The 21562-nt window shown below is 49.4% G+C and overlaps 1 protein-coding gene and 1 pseudogene across 1 annotated transcript in view; one reads left to right on the forward strand and one right to left on the reverse strand.

Annotated features, from left to right (window-relative positions):
* Positions 1 to 12957, reverse strand: part of Myo18b (myosin XVIIIB) — a 209156-nt gene extending 196199 nt beyond the window's left edge. Inside the window, exon 1 of the mRNA XM_031337427.1 lies at positions 12823 to 12957. The gene's annotated coding sequence lies outside the window, so the exon portion shown is untranslated. The remainder of the gene's footprint in view (positions 1 to 12822) is intronic.
* LOC116068184 lies at positions 4691 to 5341 on the forward strand (annotated as a pseudogene).
* Positions 12958 to 21562: the final 8605 nt, after the last annotated feature.

The raw sequence follows: 21562 nt of genomic DNA on the forward strand, positions 1-21562 counted from the left end.
GGCATTGTTAATTTTTGTTGTGGTGGATTATTTAATTTTTGTTTGTTGTTTGTTTTGAGAGAGAGAACATAAGGGTGACTGGCATGGGAGACAGGGAGGATCTGGAAGGAAAATATGATCAAATGTATTCTATAAAATTTTTAATTAAAAAATAAAAGATGAGTCATTTGGCTGTAGGGAAATCAGGCCTCAGCTAAGATGGTGGGCATACACAGCCTCTACGGGAACTGGGATAGAGGGTCCTCTAAACACTATGGAACTACCACACCAGCCGGCCATGTGTCTCCTGGAAATGTGCCCGCAGGATTCACATCTACACATCAGACATGCTAGCATCCCGATTTACTACTACTCTAGTTCCAGACCCCACCCATGAGGAATGAGGTAAGAAATATGGTTCATGTGCACAGGATAGCTGTGTGTATCCATGATGTGGTCTATGGGCACAAGGTAGCTGTATGCATCCATGCATGAGGACAGAAGAAGAGATGGACAGAGGTAGAGATCTACATGCAGAAGGCCCAGAAAGACAGCCCACATCTGCTCTTATTCCTGGATCCTGTACTTTATGCCGATACATAAAATCACGCATGTACATAGGAAGGAAAGCAGAAAGGAATGAGGCTGGGGTGCGTGCACTCATGCACACATGCACACGTGTCCTGGAGATCTTTATCTCATTCCATTCCAGGAGGTTTTGGATTTTTTAAACTTTTCACTTGGGCCATGAGCCAAAATCTCATCTTTTCTCAGCTCTGTAAGTTACAAAAGTTTGTTCAGAGCTCTGTGTTATACAATAAATAAATAGATAGATAAAGAGAGAAAGAAAGAGAGAAAGAAAGAAAGGAAGGAAGGAAGGAAGGAAGGAAGGAAGGAAGAAAGAAAGAAAGAAAGAAAGAAAGAAAGAAAGAAAGAAAGAAGGGCTAGAGAGATGGCTCAGTGGCACTGACTGCTCTTCCAGAGGTCCTGAGTTTAATTCCCAGCAACCACATGGTGGCTCACAACCATTTGTAATGGGATCCAATGCCCTCTTCTCATGTGTCTGAACACAGCTACAGAGTACTGTACTCATATACATAAAATAAGTCCTAAAAATAAATAGGTAATAAATAAATAAAAGAGGGGATAAGTCTCTCTCTCTTTCTCTCTCTTTCTCTCTCTCTCTCTCTCTCTCTCTCTCTCTCTCTCTCTCTCTCTTTCTCTCTCTCAAACACACACACACACACACACACACACATACACACACACCCATTCACTAATGTGGCTGATAAGACCACACAAGCATCAAGGCACCAGGCCAGACAGCTAGAGGGCAAATGGGCCCAGCTCAAGGGTACAGCCTGGGTACTGGAAAGTGTACCTTAGCGATATTTGACCAGGTTACATTCACACACCTCAATGTATCCTCTAAATGTATACTTCTGTGGTATTTGAAGGTTCTGTTTGTTTTGTTTTGTTTTTCTTGCTGTGGGCAGAATTTGGACAATCTGCTATTTTTATTGGATTTTTGGGTTAGTGTAGTTTGTCTCCACAGTCTACAACATTCTTGTACAAACCCATTTTCTATCCCATAGTTGCAGCTACCTCACTGGCACGCACCATGCCTGGCACTCGGCAGACTCTGCCCTCACATCTCAGCCTGCTACAGTGCTCACCCCATGCCTTCGGCTCCTCCCCTGCATGGACTGCAGCTCCTGTCCCCACATTCATGTGACAGGCACCTGGATGAGTCCACGAGAAACCATTATAAAGAGTGCCTCATGGGTTACCTTATGCTTTCATTTCTCAGAGTGCAATTTCTGAACCATATGATAGCTTAATGTTGAATTATTTTACTTTCAACTTGTGCATGTGTCATAGGTATGCATGTTGAATTATTTTACTTTCAACTTGTGCACGTGTCATAGGTATGCATGCTCACATGCTCGTGTGTGAGATGTGTGTGGCTCGCGTGTGAGATGTGCATGGCTCACGTGTGAGTGGCTTGAGCGTGAGATGTGCATGGCTCACGTGTGAGTGGCTTGAGCGTGAGATGTGCATGGTTCATGTGTGAGATGTGCGTGCCTCGCGTGTGAGATGTGCATGCCTCGCGTGTGAGATGTGCATGGCTCGCATGTGAGATGTGCGTGGAGGCTGTTTTTCCTTGGGTGACTCACCTGCTTTTACAGACAAGGCCTCTCATAGGTCTGGAACTCAGCATGGAGGCCAGACTGGCTGATGAGCGAGCCCCAGGGGTCTGCTGCCTCTGCCTCTCCAGCACCACTCTGGCTTTTTAATTTAATTTAATTCTATTTAACTTGTGTTCTGGGAACCAAAATCTGGTTCTTGTTCTTGCAAAGGGATCTTTCTAGATAAATTATCTCCTCATCGCTGTCTGAAGATTTTAGAAGAAATGTCCAAACCATCATGCAAAGTGGCCTTCCAGTGTTCTACCCATCATGAGACTGGAGGTTGCCCTCCAGGGCTGGCTGGCTATGGCTCAGCTGTGGGAGGAGCTATCCTGGGGTAACAGGGTGGAGGTGATCAGGATCTTTAAGAAGCAGAGTCTAGAGGGAGCAGTTTGGGTCTTTGCGAAGAGAGTAAGGTCATACAGTCATCCTTATGGGAACCAGGTCAATTTTTGCTAGAAGTCTATTACAGAATAGCAAAACCCAGCCATCTCCACTCTCTCTGGGTTCCTGTCTTGCCCATGCTTCATACACCCCACCTTTGTGGTACCAGTCTACCAAAGAATCTCCTCTGGAGCCGCTAACATGTTCATGAACATCCAAAACTATGAGTCAAACAAACCTCATGTTAATCCATTAACCAGTCTCAGGGATTTTGTCTTAGCTCTGGAATGTGGGTTGATACAATATAACAAAGCATGATCAGTGCTGAGAACTGAGCTGATATAATGTAACAAAGCATGACAGAGCACTTGCCTACATTCAAATCTCAGAACCCCCCAAAGAAAAGGGGCAGATAATGGATGTTCCCATGGAAACCAAGAGGAAGAAACAGCTGCAGGGCTTCGTAGAGGCTCCTGAGTGGAGGAACATGACCTGAGCCTGACCTTAGAACTATGTTCTTCCAAAGCCCTCCCACCCCTCCCCAGGACAAGCTCCTGCACAGTTGAATACACATGCATGTACTCATGCAAAAGCACAAGCACGCACACTCACACACATAAGCACATACAGCACACACACCCATACACAGGTACACACAAGCACACAGACACAGACACACACACAGGCACACATACAAACACACAGGCACACACAAGCACATATACACACACACTCACACACTGGCACACACACAAACACACATGCATGCCACCAGAGCTTTCTTTGGTCTATGGCTTTTCATGGGCCTGGAGCTTGGCTGTGAGGATTGCATGGGTTCTGCAGCCCATAGCCACAGGCACAGCAGAATACAGGGACCCCAGGATCATCTTTCAGTCTCTTCTTACATCTCTTTCTAGCTCAGATCCCAGCGGGCCCAGTGAGGGGCCCGACCTCAGAAAGCCTGACCCCAGACATTGGCAGCTGCTACACACTGGGCTTTGGTGCTGGAGCTGGCTGGTATGGGAGCAAGCCACCTCTTTCCCCAAACTGGCTCCCTTGGAACGCACTGGGGAATGTCCTAGTGACTCATAGGCCCTGAACTTATGAGCTGAGCCGGGTATATGAATAGGCTTGGCATGATGCTGGCTGTCCTGGCCATCGTGCCCTCTTCAGCCTTGGCCAAGACCCTTTGCTGAAATCACTTTCTGTCTGGAAGCCCAAGGAACACTGGCTGTGACAGCCCTGAGCTGCCAGCTCTCCCCCAGGTCCCAACTGTTGTTCCTGGTGTCCAGTACTCTGACTCCACCCAGAGGTTCTGGGCCAGCCTCACTGACTGGAGTCCATTGTACTCCAGGACTCCGTCCTACCTAAATTGACATATGCTCTCATGTTTCTGTCCTTTCAAGGCCTGACCCGCACATGCTGTCAGATGCCAATTTAAGCTGCTCCTGGTGCTGAGTCTGGAATCTGGAAACTCTTTTCAGTCTCCTCTGGGAGGAGGGCTGGTGAGAGGAGTCCTCAGCCCTAGATCTGTACATGGCCTGGAACATTGTCAATGTTCAGGTGGGACATGAGTAGCCCACCATGGCCCCCTGAGCTTCTTCCTCCACTACAGAATGTCCAGTCTCCACAAGGCAGCCAGAGTTTGCCTGCCCCTAAAGTAAATGTTCAAGTGTTCATGAGGACCAAAAGGGTCACTCATGACCCCTACGTAACCACTTCCCCCCCCCAAGGCAGTTAAAGTAAGCCTGGCTATACCCCTCCAGGCATGTAGTCACCTCAGGCCCTTGGCAATGCTCTTCCACCTCTTACACACCTACATCTCCACTGCCCTGAGATCTCAGCTGAAAGTCACATTCTCAAAGAAGCAACAGACCAACCTCATTCCGTTGTACTCCTCTGTGGCCTGATTCCCTTCTCTGTATGATGGATGTTTGTTGAATGAATCAGAAAAGGAAGAAGGTACAAAGGGACCTTGGGAAAATCTACCACAAAACCTCTGTTGTCTCCTACACAGTGGGGTGTCCCCTGCTCACATCCTAGGAGATCTGGGGAGCCACACTTAAAACAATCTGGGTTTGTCACTTGACTCAGTAGCCAAAGCCATCTTAATCCTACAGTTAAGAACTGACCCGCTTTCTGGACCTGGCTGAGCAGGAGGCGCCATCATGGGTGTTGACATTCGCCACAACAAGGACCGTAAGGTTCCGCACAAGGAGCCCAAGAGCCAGGACATCTACTTGCGACTGCTAGTCAAGCTTTACAGGTTTCTGGCCAGACGGACCAACTCCACCTTCAATCAAGTTGTGCTGAAGAGGTTATTTATGAGTCGCACTAACTGGCCTCCTCTGTCCCTGTCCCGGATGATACGAAAAATGAAGCTTCCTGGCCGGGAGAACAAGACCGCTGTGCTTGTAGGAACAGTCACAGATGATGTGCGGATTCTGGAAGTACCCAAGCTAAAGGTATGTGCACTATGGGTGAGCAGCAGGGCCCAAAGTCGCATCCTCAAGGCTGGGGGTAAGATCCTCACCTTTGACCAGCTGGCCCTGGAGTCTCCCAAGGGCATAGGCACTGTGTTCCTGTCTGGTCCTCGGAAGGGCCGAGAGGTATACCGACATTTTGGCAAGGCTCCAGGAACCCCACACAGCCACACTAAACCCTACGTCCGTTCCAAGGGCTGGAAGTTTGAGCGTGCCAGAGGCCGAAGGGCCAGCCGAGGCTACAAAAATTAACCCTGGATCTTAACTGTTAATAAAAAAGCTTTGGATGTTGAAAAAAAAAAAAAAGAACTGACCCTATGCCTGGCCCTGAGGGCCTCACTGTGAAACCACTCCACACTTGCTGGACCTGACATATAATTGCATTAAAATCTGAGCTAGTACCTATAGCCAGTGTCGCTCACCAACAGAGCTAGCAGCTGCCCAGAGAGGGTGAGGCCCAGCAGAAATCTGAGGGAATTCCTGCCACAACCATGTCCAGCTGTGCTTACACATTCTTTCCCACCACAGTCCACACAAGTATTAGGAAGGCCAACCCATGTCAAGGCAAAGAGGCTCCCCATATCTGAAGCCAAGTTGTAGAACCCCAAGAAGTTGGCCAAAGTGTGATTATTGAGGGGGAAGATTGGGGGGTTGGGGAGGGGTGCCTGTCATGGTGCTAAAAGTGCTGGTGTCTGGGAATCAGAGAAGTTGATTGTTGGCACATGGTCACACAGCAGGGAACTGCCATGGCCTGGATCCCTATATCCATAGTCACTGAGCCCAGACTCCGCACTCAGGCTCCTCCTCCTCCTCCTCCTCCTCCTCCTCTGAGGTACAGCACAGAGCATAGCTTTGATAACATCATCTTTGGAATGATTGCATTTAACTTCCAGTCTTGGCTCAGGGGTGGGGTTGGGGGGGGGAGGTTAGGGAGTAACTCCAGCCTGGGACCCTCCCCTCAGGCAAAGGAGGAGTCATCTTCAGGACCCAGGCAGGAGCGGTTTCTAAGCTCAGACGGGGCCAATGGTCCCCCAGAACATAGTGACCTCCCCAAGCCCTGCCCATGGCTCACTCTCCATGGCACGTGGCAGCTAGGCTGGTCCTGCCTCTTAATCATCCTGAGCTGCTCTGGGTCCCCTTCCTCACACAGGCAAATAGAGGGCTCACAAGCTGAACTCTTCCACCCAACCAAGAGGCTGTGGGGAGACTGAGTAGCCTGTTACCTGGCTCTCTGAGGGTCACAGAGAGGTCAGGCACTCAGAAGAACAGGCACCCTGAGAGAATGGAAGGACCTCCTTCAGCCCCTGGCTCCATCTTTGCATCATGCAATAAACAGTCTTCCTCTTTTCTCCTAAAGCCATGGCAGGAGTTGCTCCTATGGCGGGCCTTTGTTTTCCACCCTGTGAGGAAGAGCCTGGGCCAAGAGGAGTCCCCAGCCCAGGGGCGTCAAGGGGCATCTCTCCCTGCCTGGTCAGTAGGGATAAGTCTACCAAAGACTCTTTCTCAGCCCATGGTCAAATTCCTGCTTCCATCACAAGGTCCTGGTTCACGCTGGGCAGGAGGCATCTTGTCAGCTCTGGAGCACTGCACCTGGGAAGGAGTGGGTAGTCTTCTCTGTATGGGATGAGGTAGGGATCTATGCATCTGTCTGAACCCCTTCCTGCTTTGCAAAAGGCAGCCTCATGCATATGCAAATAAGTGAACCAGCATTTTAAGGGCAGGTTGTTTTGTTTTGCTTTGTTTTTGAGACTGGGTCTCACTGTGGAGCTCTGGTTGTTCTGGAGTTCCGCTGTATAGACCCAAGCTCCTCTTGAACTCACAAAGATCCACCTGCCTCTGCCTCCCTAGCAATGGGATCAAATGTGCCCTGCTTAAATGGAGAGTTTAAAACCAGGCAGAGAGTCAGAGTCAACAGGGCCCATGGATGTTGTTTTCTGACCCTGTCTCCACAGTCAGTTCATATCTGGTTCTCACTTTTCTCATACAAACAGCCACAGTGATCCAACTGCTCTCCTCAAGGACCCAGCCAGGCAGCAGCCCTGCCCTGGGAACAGAGACCCTGAAAGATGAAGCCAGGGAGGAAAGGGCTGTGGCGCCAGCATCCCAGGGGCTCAGGGCTGGATGAAGACCATGGTGGTCATCTATAGCCTCAGGCCCTCAAGCAGCCCTTCCTATCTTCCTGCCATCTACCTCCTCATCCCCCATCCCTCCATCCTGTCATCCCTCCATCCTTCTATCACCCATACCTCCATCCCTCATCCTTCCTCCCCTTATCCCTCCATCCCCTCATCCCTCATCTCTCCATCCCCTCATCCCTCCATTCTCTCATTCCTCCACCCCCATTCCTCCATCCTTCCATCCCTCCACCCTCTCATCTCTCCATCCCCTCATCCCTCCATCCCCTCATACCTCACCCTCCAGCCCCTCATCCCTCTATCCCTTCATCCCTCTATCCCCCATCCCTCTGTCTCTTGTCCTTCCTGTTCTCCTCCCTCTGTACCCAGCCCTATGAGGCCCCCACACCTCCAGAGCTTCCCTGGTCCCTGTGTTCCTAACCCTAGCACTCACACCTTGGGGGAGTTCCTTCATTCACCAGTCCCTCCAAAATCTCACTGACTGTACAAGAAGAGTTTGATCATGTTGTCCAGGGCCAATTTGGTTCCAATATCCAGACTGATTCTGAAAAGTGAGGCTTGGCTACTTAGACTGTTAGGAAGAACTCAGAGCTGTGTCTGGACTTGGGGGCAAGAGTGTCCTCTGGTTGGTGATTAATGTCTGCCCTAAACATGGAAGTGGATGGAGCACCTGCTGGGAGGAATGGGTGGAGCACCTGCTGGGAGGAGTAGGTGAAACGCCTGCTGGGAGGAGTAGATGGAGCACCTGCTGGGAGGAGTGGATGGAGCACCTGCTGGGAGGAGTAGATGGAGCACCTGCTGGGAGGAGTAGGTGGAGCACCTGCTGGGAGGAGTAGGTGGCGCACCTATGCATTTATAGTCTATTGGCTAAATTAGCAAAGGAGACTGTTGTGGCTCATTTGCAGTACAGGCTAGCTCACTCTGGCCTTGAGCTGAACCATATAACAGAAAGGAAGAAATCCCTTTTCTTCATTAGTACTGGGGAAGGCTGCAGCTAGCCTCGGCCAGGGGCTTCAGCTGTGTCTACAGCACTGTATTCTACTTAGAACTGGAAAGAGTGTAGGGAATGAGCCAGGTATTGTGGTGCATACCCGGAATCCCAGATGTGGGAAGCTAAGGCAGGTGGCTCTTGAGTTCAAGGCCAGCCTAGGCTATATATTAAGACCCTATCTTAAAAATCCCTTAAAGCATGGAGGACAAGGGCTGAAAGTTTGATGGAAAGGTGGCATGCTGGGCTGGGTGGTATGTATCCAGGGAAAGGGAATCTTGATGGAGAAAATGCCTCCATCAAACTGGTCTTTAGGCAAGTCTGTGGGGTATTTTCTTAATTAGTGACTAATGGGGAGGGCCCACCCATTGTGAGTGGGGCCATCCCTGGGCTGGTGGCCCTGGGTTCTATAAGAAAGCAGGCTGAGCAAGCCATGGGAACAAGTCAGTAAGTGGCACCCCTCCATGGCCTCTGCATCAGCTCCTGCCTCCAGGTTCCTGCCCTGCTTGAGTTCCTGTTCTAACTTCCCTCTGTGTCAGGGTCATTGCCTGGAAATATAAAATGAAGTAAGCCATTTTCTCCCCAATTTTGTTTTGGTTGTGGTGTTTATCACAGCAACAGAATCCGTAAGACAGATGGTAAGGAGGAATGTGAGCAGAGAGGAAGGGGGAAGGAGATGCAAGCAGCGGACTAAGAAATTGGGAGAGGAAGCGAAGGCACAGAGAGTAACAAGAGAGACTGTGTCACAAAGAAAGGACTCCTGAGAGGGGTGTCCCAGGAGGAGGGGGTTATAGAGCAAGGAGTTCATGGTGGAGGGAGGGAGGGTCACAGGGGCTGACAGTCACAGTGACACAGGGATTATCATGGGGAAGAGTAAGCACACAGAAAGGGGCCACATTGAAGAGAATGTCACAGGTGAGGGGGCACATCAAGAGGGAGGGAAGGTCATAAAAGAACGGGTCATGGGGAGGTCACGAGGAAGAGACTGTCACATAGGGAAACACACACACACACACACACACACACACCAGGTCCTCATCTGGAGCCCCAACTGTTCTTCAGAAGGAAGTGGCTGTGTCCTGTATGGCTGTCTCCCTCCGTGCAAAGTGGACCAGAGCCAAGGCTGTCCTTCCTCTCCTGGGGACACTGACATCAACCACCCTGGAAACCTCCCCTCATCTGAGCCCATGCTCGGGGCTTTGTAGTTCGGCTACTGTCAGATGGGGGTGTTGGACTCATTTGGTGTAAGTACTGTCCCAGCAGCTTCTTACTAAGGATGATGCCTCATCTGTTTGTATCTGCCATGGCTGCTAACGTTCTCAGTTGTTTAAAGTCCCAACCACAGGGCTCATCATCAGCCAAGCCAATAACCCCTCCTCCCCTTCCATCGCTACATTATACAGTAGGTATCAGCCATCTTCTTCCTATTGACAAATTAGACTTTGCAGATGAGTCTGATGACCTATTGAGAGGTAGCCAGTGAAGTTTCACCCACAGCTAGGTAGCTGCCTGGGCTATGGCTGATCTGACAAAGCAGTGTGCTGGGATTGACTACTCATGTCTGCCACGGGTGTAGCAATAGGTCTTAGGCTACATTAGTGAGTCTCATCAAGTGGTGAGTGTGCCTGCCCATGGACTCTGGTGATGCCTGGGGACAATTGCATATTCCACACTGGAAAGGTGGTACTGTGTGAGTCTCATGGGACAAAGCCAGAGATGCCACTAGACACCCTTCAGGAGCCAACAGCCAGAAACAGGGTTATCATGCCCAAATTCAGAGCAGTCTAGACTAGCACCCATTCAGGGCCAGGAATAGAAGGATCATGGTAAGAGGAAGGGAGCATGAACAGAAATGGAGGCAGATGTGCCTTTGCTTCAGAGATAAAAAAGATGTGTTGGGAAAGCAATGAGAAAATGTGCTGAGTATTTTCTGAGGACAGGAAAATATAAGGAAGAGATGTTTCCCCCTCTGTAAAACTGACAGTCGTCCCCAGGCAGCCAGTAGTTCCAGCGGGATGACCTAGAGTGGCCTTTGCCATCTGTTTGTCCCAGTGAAACGTCACGGGATTTGATATCTCAACCAGAGTCACTTAACAGATCAGACAGGATGGCTACCATAACAGCACCTAGCCTACAGGTCATTTGTCTGTGTGACCTTAGGTTTCTGAAGCTGTGAAATGGGCTCATCCCTCTTGCCAGAACTCTGGGAATATTAAGGGTGAGTGAAATAAATGTTTGATCTCAAAGAACAGTTTCTCAATGCTGGGGCTTTCCCAGATGCCCTCTATGAAACCAGGACCTCCACGCTGGCTGGTTCCCAAAAACCAGCTGAAAATGAGCCCAGGTTGGTGGGTGAAGAAGAGAGCTCAAAACCCTGAGCCCCAGTGTCCCTGGCCAGCTAGGCTGGTAAACACGTGTGGTCCTGGCAGATCACAAGGCTCTGAGCTCTGCTGTCAGATACCCACAGATATGTATGCACATAATTCCACAGCCACACAGCCACATACATCTCCAAACATGCACACACATAACTCCACAGATATGCATGAATGCAATTTTAAAATACATGAGATTATGTGTTTTCCTTCCACTCTGGGATGATGGTGATGGTTGTGTGTATGTGGGGTGGGGGGTGGGGGGCCGTGCATACAGTAGACCAGGTTATTTCTTCTAATAGGCTGCCTGGATCTAAGCCCAGTCCTGTCACTGTAGAGCTGTGTGTTCCTGGGCAAGTTGCCTCCCCTCTCTGTGCTTTAGCACACAAGGAATATTAGACAGCACCCCACAGACTTCATTTGTCTCAAACCATTCTTCCCACCGTTCAATGCCTTTATTGCCTCCCGTATGTCCAAGCAATGGACTGTCTACTTGGCACAGGCCCTCTGGACACACGCACACCATGCACACACACCACACAGCTTTGTGGTCCAATCTTTGTTCTCTGGCTGGTCCCAACCACGTGGTACACACAGAGTATGAGGTAAGCCTGGATTATGCATTCCAGAGCCCTTCCCAAGCCACCATGAGAGAGGCCCCAAGGTCTGAGGTGGGACAGGGCCCCTGGTAGCTAAGTCCTGGAGGACAGAGCAGAGGGCCCCAATACTCTGATGTCAGGAAAAAAACCCAGTATCTCCACCAGGAAGGTCATTACCAAGGTCACAGGGTCAGTAGCACAAGGCGTGGTGACTCAAGGTGACTAAGCCAATGTGCTGGAAGAACCAGAAACCTGATTGTCACCAAAAGACCTCAGAAGAGGGCCTGGCCTGTCACCCACTCCAGTCTCCCTCCTCTGGTTCCTTCTCCATCTTCCCTCTCTCCCTCACTTTTCCCTTCCTTCTCTCAGGCAGCTACCTCTTTTCTTCCCCATCTTCCCTCCCCCTCCCCACTCCCCCCCCATTCCCTATTGTTCCCCAGAACACACTGCTTGCCTGACTCCACTTATCTCCCAGGCTAGGGAGGAGGCAGCTTAGAGACCCTGAGTTCTCAGCTGCCAGAGCAGGTGTCCTGGTTGGACAGTCTTCTAGGAGGGTCAGAAAGTCAATTGACAGCCTAAAGCTCCCAGCCCTGAGTGTGAGCCAGGCCAGGCTGGCACTGGGGCCATCCTGAGAAGGCCTGGGCTCTTCCCTAGCTGCTCTAGGGAGGCAGTTGCCTGAGCCGGCAACTTTGAGGCCTCTGAATTACAAGATTATTGTGGTGAAGTTTCCACCCTCCCTGGGGCCACTGGGACCTGAGGATCCTCTCCACGCAACAAGGAACTGGGTATCGATCAGTGTATCATAGCAAACACCTCCCCTCAAGATCACCATGCGAAACACTGGATCTTCCAGCCCCTCCTCCACTACATACATAGGCTTCATTTGAAACAAAGTCCCACAGAAGCTCAGGCTAATGTCCAGCAGGACAAGCACTCTGGAGGGGAAAAGCTGGGGCCTCAGGACAAAGACAGAAGACTAGGGTAGCTGAAGTCAATGAAAGTTAACAGATCTAGACACATACATGCATTTACATATATGTTACACACATACATATACATATCTACTATACACATAAACACACATATACACCATACATACACCACACACATACATATAACACATCCACACACACACACACACAGCATAAATACACACACACCACATGGCATACAGACATACATACCACACATACACATACATACCACACACACACACATACACATAAGGAAGAACTCAACATATTTTTATTTTAAAACAAAGATTGGCAACGGGCTAGTGAGATGGCTCAGCGAGTTAAGGAGATGCGGCCAAGGCTGATGTCCCGAGTTCAGTCCCAGGGACCCACATGATGGAAGGAGAGAGCTCAGTGCCAAAAGTTGCTCTCTGACCTCCACAGGTCCTCCCTCCAATCTAAAATAACTTGGTTTTTTTAATGCTTGGCAAACAGACACAAACTCAGAAGTTTTATCGGTGTCCCCATGGCCTAGGAGAACATTCTCACACCAAATAGTTTGGTGTTGGAGCAAACACCACAAGTCCATAGCAAAGGACTCGGAAGCACTGGCCACCAGAAGGCCTAAAATAGACCGCATGTCCCCAGGCCTCATACCAGCCCTCCGAATACCGAATACAGACAGAGACTTGCTACCAGCTTGGAGGGTGCCAGTGAGAAGCCCAACCCAACAGTACCTGGTGACCAAGGGTCTCTGGAACTACTCTGATCCAAAAGGTCTCCCCAGGAGGTCACAAAGGGACCCCAGCAAGTGTGGAGAGCCGGGCAGGGTGAGGGAGGAGTGTTGGGAGAGGCCTCTGCACAGACCCGCACATCCCTCCCTGTGACTCCTCCCCCAGCCTGGGAGATAGCAGCAGCTGGGCCACAGTCATTTCCAAAATTAGCCCGTGAGCCCCAGGTCTGGCCAGGAGACACAGGGGGGTGGTGGCCGTTGAACCAGCTGGGGACAGCGTGCACATATATGGTGTCGGGAGGGGACCGCTCTGGACAAGCATGTTCCCAGCTTTCATCTTGTCCTGGGGCGGGTCACACACACCCGAGCTACAGCTTCTGCCAAGGGAAAGAGCAGCAGAGGAGTCATGGAGGACTCTACACCAGCCAGGCTGGGTGCAAGTTACCAAAGCACCTTGTGAATCTGTGTAAATAAGCTAAGGTAGATGACAGTCTCCCACAGTGAGCTTCTGGCCAAGGGCTCTGATTCACTCCTATTCCCAACAGCACTGGGGAAGAGAATCTCTCTCTCTCTCTCTCTCTCTCTCTCTCTCTCTCTCTCTCTCTCTCTCTCTCTCTCATCTCCATTCCACAGGTGGAAACTGAGGCACAAAAATTAACCGCTTGGGGCTGGTGAGATGGCTCAGTAGGTAAAAGAGCTTGCTACCAAGCCTGTCCCCAGGGCTTCTGCAAATGGTACTCTGACCTCCACCTACCCGTGTCCCTAGTGTGCACACACATGGAAATAAAGACATGTAATTTAAAACTGGTTTTAGCTTAACCAGCTTATCCGAGGCACTGGAAAGCCAATGCTTGAACCAAGTAGTATTTACTGCCCACCCACCCCCCACTCCCCACCCCATTTCCTGATTGTAAACACCAGGCTAAAATCAGCCTGTGCCCAAAGTACTTAAAATCAGCCTGTGCCCAAAGGACTTGGTCCCAGGCTCATGGAGCACAGCATAGGGCCAGTGCTTAGCCTGTATATGAGCCTGTCTTAATTAGGGTTTTACTGCTGTGAACAGACACCATGACCAAGGTAAGTCTTAAAAAGAACAACATTTAATTGGGGCTGTCTTTTTTTTTTAAGATTTATTTATTTATTATATGTAAATACACTGTAGCTGTCTTCAGACACACCAGAAGAGGGTATCAGATCCCATTACAGATGGTTGTGAGCCACCATGTGGTTGCTGTCAATGCTCTTAACCGCAGAGCTATCTCTCCAGCCCAATAGGGGCTGTCTTAATTAGGGTTTTACTGCTGTGAACAGACACCATGACCAAGGCAAGTCTTAAAAAGAACAACATTTAATTGGGGCTGGCTTACAGGTTCAGAGGTTCAGACCATTATCATCAAGGCGGGAACATGGCAGCGTCCAGGCAGGCATGGTGCAGGAGATGCTGAGAGTTCTACATCTTCATCTGAAGGCTGCTAGCAGAATACTAGCTTCCAGGCAGCTAGAATGAGGGTCTTATAGCCCACGCCCACAGTGACACACCTACCCCAACAAGGCCACACCTACTACAACGTGGCCACACCTACTCTAGCAGGACCACATCTTCTAATAGTGCTACATCCAGGGCATACACAAACCATCACAGGGCCTGAGCATCTGACTCAGGGCATGCCAGGAAACTAAGCCTTCAGTACACAGCATTCCTGTGGATGCACAGGTCCACACAGCCAGCAAGGGACCCAGGCAAAACTCAAATCATTCAAGCACATGTTTTCACTCTCATGTATGTGTATGTATGTGCGTGTTCATGCATGTGTGTGTGGGTACATGCTGTTTTGTGTGGAGAAGAAAGGTTAACTTGGGCTACCCTTCCTCAGGATGTGGTTCATGGTGTTTTTGAGATAAGGCCTGAGTTGGCTGCCCAGAAAGCCCTAAACTTTAAGATTATGAGCACCAGCCACCACACATGGTTTTTTACTCAGGTGATGGGGATGAAACTGGGTCCTGGTGCTTGCACACACAGCAGGCAGTGAATCTCACAAAGGGAGCATCTCCCCTTCTTCCAGTTACTATGGCTGTGATGAAACACCTGGACCAAAAGCAACATGGGGAGGCAGGGGTTAATTTGGCTTATACTTCCATATTGGTCTCTCCATCTAAGGAAGTTGGAGAGGAACTCACAAAGTGCAGAAACCTGGAGGCAGGAGCTGATACAGAGGTCATGGAGAGGGGCAGCTTACTGGCTTGCTCTCCTTGGGTTGCTCAGCCTGCTTTCTTATAGAACCCAGGACCACCCGCAATGGGCTGGCTCCACCCACAATGGACGGGGCCCTCCCCCATCAATCCCTAATTTGAAAAGACCCTACATCTTCTGGAGACATGTACTCAATTGAGGTTACCCCCTTTCATGCAACACTAGCCAGCATAACCGACCCCTTGTCAATTTCTCACGCCAACACATCACCCTTCAGTTAGAACCTTTCCTTTCTCACTTATCCCCCTGATGACACCTACCAGTGCAAGGTAGAATTCTGGCCACCTTTCCAACACAAGCTTCTGTGTTCTGTCCCTGAGGATTTCCAGAAGATTTCACACACACCTGTTTAATTCTCTGGTATCTGCAGTAGGTAGGTGTGTGTGTGTGTGTGTGTGTGTGTGTGTGTGTGTGTGTGTGTGTGCCTGTCAGGATGACAGGTCATGCTGTGACTCAGCCTGGAGCTCTCAAGCAGGATGTGGCATCCACCAAGCCTCTCTCTCCCAGCCTCCAGGCTTCTTTCCCCAGGTGGGAAGAGGGGAAGAAAAAACTGAATGCCCAGAGGCTGCCACGCTTGGCAACCACAAGCCTCTGCCACCAGGAGAGGGCGTCGCAGTGCTATGTGGTGCCATGGATCCATTAAGAGCAGAGTCTAGGGAAGTCACCATCCCCCAGTAGGCTCTGGGACCCCCACAGGGACTTGGCCTCTTCAGATTGTGAGTCCTGGGTCCACAACATGGAGAAAAGATTGTCTATTGTTTTAAGCCCTGTTCACAGTCTCCTGTGTAAGCTCATGGTGACCCATCTGCTGTTTCCTCCACTGGAACATCATTCTACTGGACATGTTCAGCCTTTTCCATCTGGCCACTCACTAGGGCGTGTGCTTGTGTATGCACAAACGTGTGTGTGTGTGTGTGTGTGTGAGCATGAACATGTGTGTGTTTGTGTGTTGTGTATGTATGTTTTTGTGTATGTGTTTGTGTGCTTTGTGTGTGTGTGTATGTGCATGAACATGAGGAGGGCACAAAAATGTATGTGTTTTGTGTGTGGGGGTTTTTTTGTGTGTGGTATGTGTGTGTGGTGTGGGGGGCATGAACGTTTGTGTGTTTTGTGTGTGTGTGTGTGTGTGTGTGTGTGTGTGTGTGTGTGTGTACCTTAGAGGAAGAAGTGACATGACCTGACTTCTATCACTATGAGGTGCTGTTCTCATGTCAGGACACATATGTGAGTGCACATGTATGTGTGTGCACAAGCATGCACAACAGATTTAGATAGGCATAGGGTTCCACCCACATATGTGCTATGATATTAGAGGCCAGGATCCTGTGTCACCACATCAAGGAGGGGAACTGCCTCTCTGAGTCAGACTCACTCAAAGTGGCACATGACCATGGTAGGGATTCACTGGGTGTTTGGTGAATGACTGTATAATCCAAAGTACACAGCAAGTGCACAGTAAGTGTTTACGGAAGGAACTGACTACATGGACTCTGGGCCCTGGCAGGCATCTGCAGACCTGGTTTCTTGTTAAGCTTTCTCTAGCTGTCTGTCTGTCTGTCTGTCCATCGAGAGCCTGTAATTTCCTGGTCCACTCATGGCTCTGTATTTGCTGAGCAGAATAATCAATGAGATAAAACCAAACTGTGGAAGAAGAGAGAATAGGAAATCCCCAGAAAGCAGTGGGTCTGTACTGAGCTCTGGGCATGGGCACAGGCTTTGAAGTGAACCCAGTCCTGGCTGTGCCTCTGAAAAGTGGCCTCAGGGCTCCCCTCTGTGAAATGGAATCCTTACTCCACTGCTGCTATAGTCTATGGCGGATGCTTAGTGGATATTTGTTGAATGACTCAAAAACCAAAGTAGGCCTGTAAAGATTCTTCCTACCATTGGTGCTTCCTGCAGAGAACAGCCACAATTAACCTCTTGGTGGTTGGTAGTGTTTTTGCCCTCTGCCCTTGTAGCCTTGGAGTGTTCTCTCATCCTTAGTGGGATCTAGCCTTGATTAGCTTATCTGGGAAGGACAGGATTTACTTAGCTTCCGGGAAATCTTAAGGGAAGATCTTTAAGGGAAGCTGGGACAGAAACCCCAGGCAGAAACTGTGGAGGAAAGCTATTTGCGGGCTCATGCTTAGTTGCCCAGGTCTTTTTCTTTTACAGCCCAGGTCTACCTGCCTAGGGTTGTTGCTGCCCACAGTGGACTGGGCTTTCTCAAATCAATTAACAATCAACTCACCACAGATATGCCCATGAGCCAAGCTAACCAGGGAAGATTCTCAATCCAGGTTCTCCTGTCAGGTGACTCAAGTCTACATTTCCAGCTACCAGCTCAGGTGTCCTTGCTTTCTGTCACAAGGTTGCAGCTTTCCCAAGGCGAGCTCTGCCTTGACAAGGGAGGTGCCACCAGTAGGGAGTTCAGACATTTTGCTGCTGCTCGCTTGGTATGACGGCTATTCCTGGTGGTCAATTTGACTACATCTGGAATGAGCTACAACCCAGAAATGGAGGGCACACCTGTGATCCAGATCTTGAAGCATCGTGGCCATGAGAAGCTTAGGCCCAGGCAAGATAGTATAGGCCTTTGATCCCAGGAGACTGAGGCAGATGGATCTCCAAATTCAAGGCCAGCTTGGGATAGAGCAATTTTCAAATCCAGGAGTGGTAGTGCACTTTTTTAATTCGGGCCACACCTTCTGCTAGAGGCCTTCACAAGGACATTGGAAGAAGGAAGGCTCTCTCTTCTTCACTTGCTTGCATTTACTTGCCAGCACATCTGTTGGGACCTACTTCATGATTCCAGTTTATACAGAAGACCAGCTGAAGCACCTAACCTTGTGGGACTGAGCAAGTACTAGATTCTTGGACTTCCCATTCACGGCTGCCCATTGTGGAATAGTTGAATTGCAGACTGTAAATCATTCCAATAAATTTCTTTAATAATTAGAGACATTCAATAGGTTCTGTGATTCTAGAGAGCCCTAAGACACCTGGTCTGACTGCTGAGTCCCAGTGCTGGCCCTAGTTTGCCCCACCTCCCAACAACTTGGGTCCCCATCGCATGCCACTAGGCTATCATCTTTCTTCCACATTTTGTTGTCTGTGGGCCATTGATTTTTTTCCTGCCTTTTTCTATGTTTTCCAAGGCGTGTGTCAGGTGAAGCAATCGCCACCCTGTCCCCTGTCCCATAGATTGCCTCTGCTCTAATTTTCTCAAATACTGGCTGTGACCCACCAGCAAACATGTTTCTGTCCCAGACATCCCGTCTCCAGTCACTTCCACAGGAAAGGTGAGGGCTCAGATGGTCCAATGAACCAGTGTCTGAGTCCCACGCCTGCCACCCATTTCCAACTGACAGAAGGATGTGACCCAGCACACCCATATTCCATTGGTCTTTGAGAGGATCCATCCAGTCCTGCACTGAAGCTGCAAACTGGCTTCCTTGAGACATAGCCCCAAGAAAGGAAACAATGAGGAGGTGTGTGGGCCTTGGGAGTAGCATTAGGACTGGGCTCAGGGAGGTCACAGGACCACCTCGGCCAACCCCAGTTCATCTTCTGGATCTGCATTTGCTATAGTCCTGGGAGGAAACAGCCCTTTATACCAGTGTCAAACATGGTCCTGAACCAGCGGCACTCGATTGCTGAGGCATCCCCAAAGAGATGGCAGCTGAGACTTTCTATGACAGTACCCCAAGCCTCAGAGCCAATAAATCTTCCTATGAAAGAAGATCTGATTGGCCCATGACAGTGGTCAAGGTCACTCATGAGTACCAAGGTGGGTGGTATACACATATCACTCTCTATACCATTGCTTCTGCTCAGTGCCCAGGTGACCATGGATGACCCTGGTAAACTGTGACCTGGCAGGCACGGCACTGTGGAAGCTGTGGGCTTACCCTGCACTGAAAGGAAGCATGGAGTTACCTGTACCTGCCCCACTGTGTTCTGTGACTCTGACCTGTGTCAGAGACTCTGGGAAGGTCTCCTTCTGCCAGTCTAATGGCCATAGGTCCTCTACTTTGGGCTCAGGGTGCCATGCATATTTCCTGGCCTGGTGATTAGGCCACTGCAACCATGTGGGCTCACGCCATCTCAGGGAAGTCAGAGCCCAGAACACTAAACCTAGCCTTAGCACTCACTCAAGGAGTCCTGCCCAGTCCTAACCCCAACTTGGCCAAATCCATCTGTCTTAGTCACGGTTTCTATTCCTGCACAAACATCATGACCAAGAAGCAAACTGGGGAGGAAAGGGTTTATTCAGCTTTCTTCCATCTTGCTGTTGATCACCAGAGGAAGTCAGGACTGGAACTCAAGCAGGTCAGGAAGCAGGAGCTGATGAAGAGGCCATGGAGAGATGTTCCTTACTGGCTTGCTTTTCCTGGCTTGCTCAGCCTGCTCTCTTATAGAACCCAAGACTTCCAACCCAGGGATGGCATCACCCACAAGGAGCCCTACCATCTTGATCACTAATTGAGAAAATGCCCCACAGCTGGGTCTCATGGAGGCACTTCCCCAACTGAAGCTCCCTTCTCTGTCATAACTCCAGCCTGTGTCAAGTTGACACAAAACCAGCCAGTACACCGTCCCTTTGTAATTTGGTGGTTTTCAGTTGGGACTGATTTTTGTCCCGTTTTGTCCCTAAAGGAACTGTGGTAATGTCTGGAGACACTTTGATTGTGGGGAGCTTGGGTGCTGGCATCCATGGAGAGAACATGACACAATTGAATTTCTCATGGCACCTAATGGTACCCATGTTGAGTCGCTTAGTCCCTTAGGTTCATAGTGTGAGATGGTTTGTATATGCTGGGCCCAGGGAGTGGCACAATTAGAAGGTGTGGCCTTGTTGGTGTAGGTGTGTCACTGTGGGTGTGGGCTTTAAGACCCTCATCCTAGTTGCTTGGAACTCAATCTTCCACTAGCAGCCTTCAGATGAAGATGTAGAACTTTCAGCTCCTCCTGCACCATGCCTGCCTAGATACCTTGATGATAATGGACTGAATCTCTGAACCTGTAAGCCAGACCCAATTAAATGTTTGCCTTTATAAGAGTTGCCTTAGTCATGGTGTCTGTTCACACCAATAGAAACCCTAACTGAGGCAGAGTGTCAAGGCTCAGAAACTATCTCTCAGTTCCCATCTCAGGCCTGGGGAAGGGGAGGGCTTTGTAGGAGTACAGGCTTAGATTTTTTTCTAAACCTATTTTATTTAGGGTTCTTGAATGCTTCAACCTCCCTTCTAACCCACTGATTGGAGGTTGGGGAGAAAGAAGGTTAATAGTAAAAGGGGGTTGTGGACCTGTTTAGAAGTAGTTATTATGGGTGATTTCACTCTTCGTTGTCAGGATACCAGCAGTCCAGTCTAATAGTAAAGATCAAACACGAATCAGTAGCAGCAGCTCGATCCAGCAGAAACCACAAGGTTCTGCCGATCAAAGGAAGTGGCAAAAATTGGCTGGAATACCACAAGAAGTTCTTTGACATATTTCTCTCTACAAAGTGAAGACCAGCTAAGAAGGTGAGACCAGTGAAGCGTTACATGGTCAGCAAAGACCAGGGAAGCATTGCTCGGTGTCACAATGCAAGAGCTTCCTTTCACTGTGTGTGGGTTCCATTTCTACTCTTTCCAAACATCATGCACTTTCTCAAGTGTTGCTCCAGCAAAACATCCTCTTATAAGACAGCTTCCAGAAGAACACCACATGACACAACTGAGTTTTCAAAGAAGCCAGAAATTTCTACTTCACCAGCAACCCCACCTTGTCATAGCCCATTATTTCATATCGTTGTAAACTTGACTCTGTGTATGAACTTTGCAGGAAGGGTTTTTGTGCTGGCTGGGTTTTGTTAACTGGACACAAGCTAGAGTCATCTAAGAAAAGGGAACCACACTTCAGAAAATGCTCCCATTAAACTGGCTTTTTTTTTTTTTTTTTTTTTTTTTTTTTTTTAAGACATCATTTCTCTGTATAGCCCTGGCTGTCCTGGAACTCACTCTGTAGACCAGGCTGGCCTCAAACTCAGAAATCCACCTGCCTCTGCCTCCCAAGTGCTGGGATTAAAGGCGTGCGCCACCACCACCCGGCTTGGGTGTTTTCTTGATTAGTGATTGTTATATGAGGACTCAGCCCACTGTGGCAGAGCCACACCTAGGCAGATGGTCTTGGATGTATAAGAAAGCAGGCTGAGAAAGCCATGGGTAGCAAGCTGGTAAACAGCATTCCTGCCTTTGCTTCAGCTCCTGTGTCCAGGTTCCTGCCCTAAGTGATACATTGTAATACGCTGTGATACATTGTGTCACATTGTGACCTGAGAGTTGGAATAAGCCCTCTCCTTCCCAGCCTGCTTTCAGTCATGATGTTTATCAGCAATAGGAAGCAACTAGGACACATGTACTGGGCATGACACCAGAAACTTAAGCAGAAGGGGTTCTCACATTGTTCACCATGCACAGAGGATAAAAGGGTCTATGGACAGACAGTCACAGAAGCACTTTGGAAGAGC

This window comes from Mastomys coucha, unplaced genomic scaffold (assembly GCF_008632895.1).
Source record: "Mastomys coucha isolate ucsf_1 unplaced genomic scaffold, UCSF_Mcou_1 pScaffold22, whole genome shotgun sequence".
Lineage (NCBI taxonomy): Eukaryota > Metazoa > Chordata > Mammalia > Rodentia > Muridae > Mastomys > Mastomys coucha.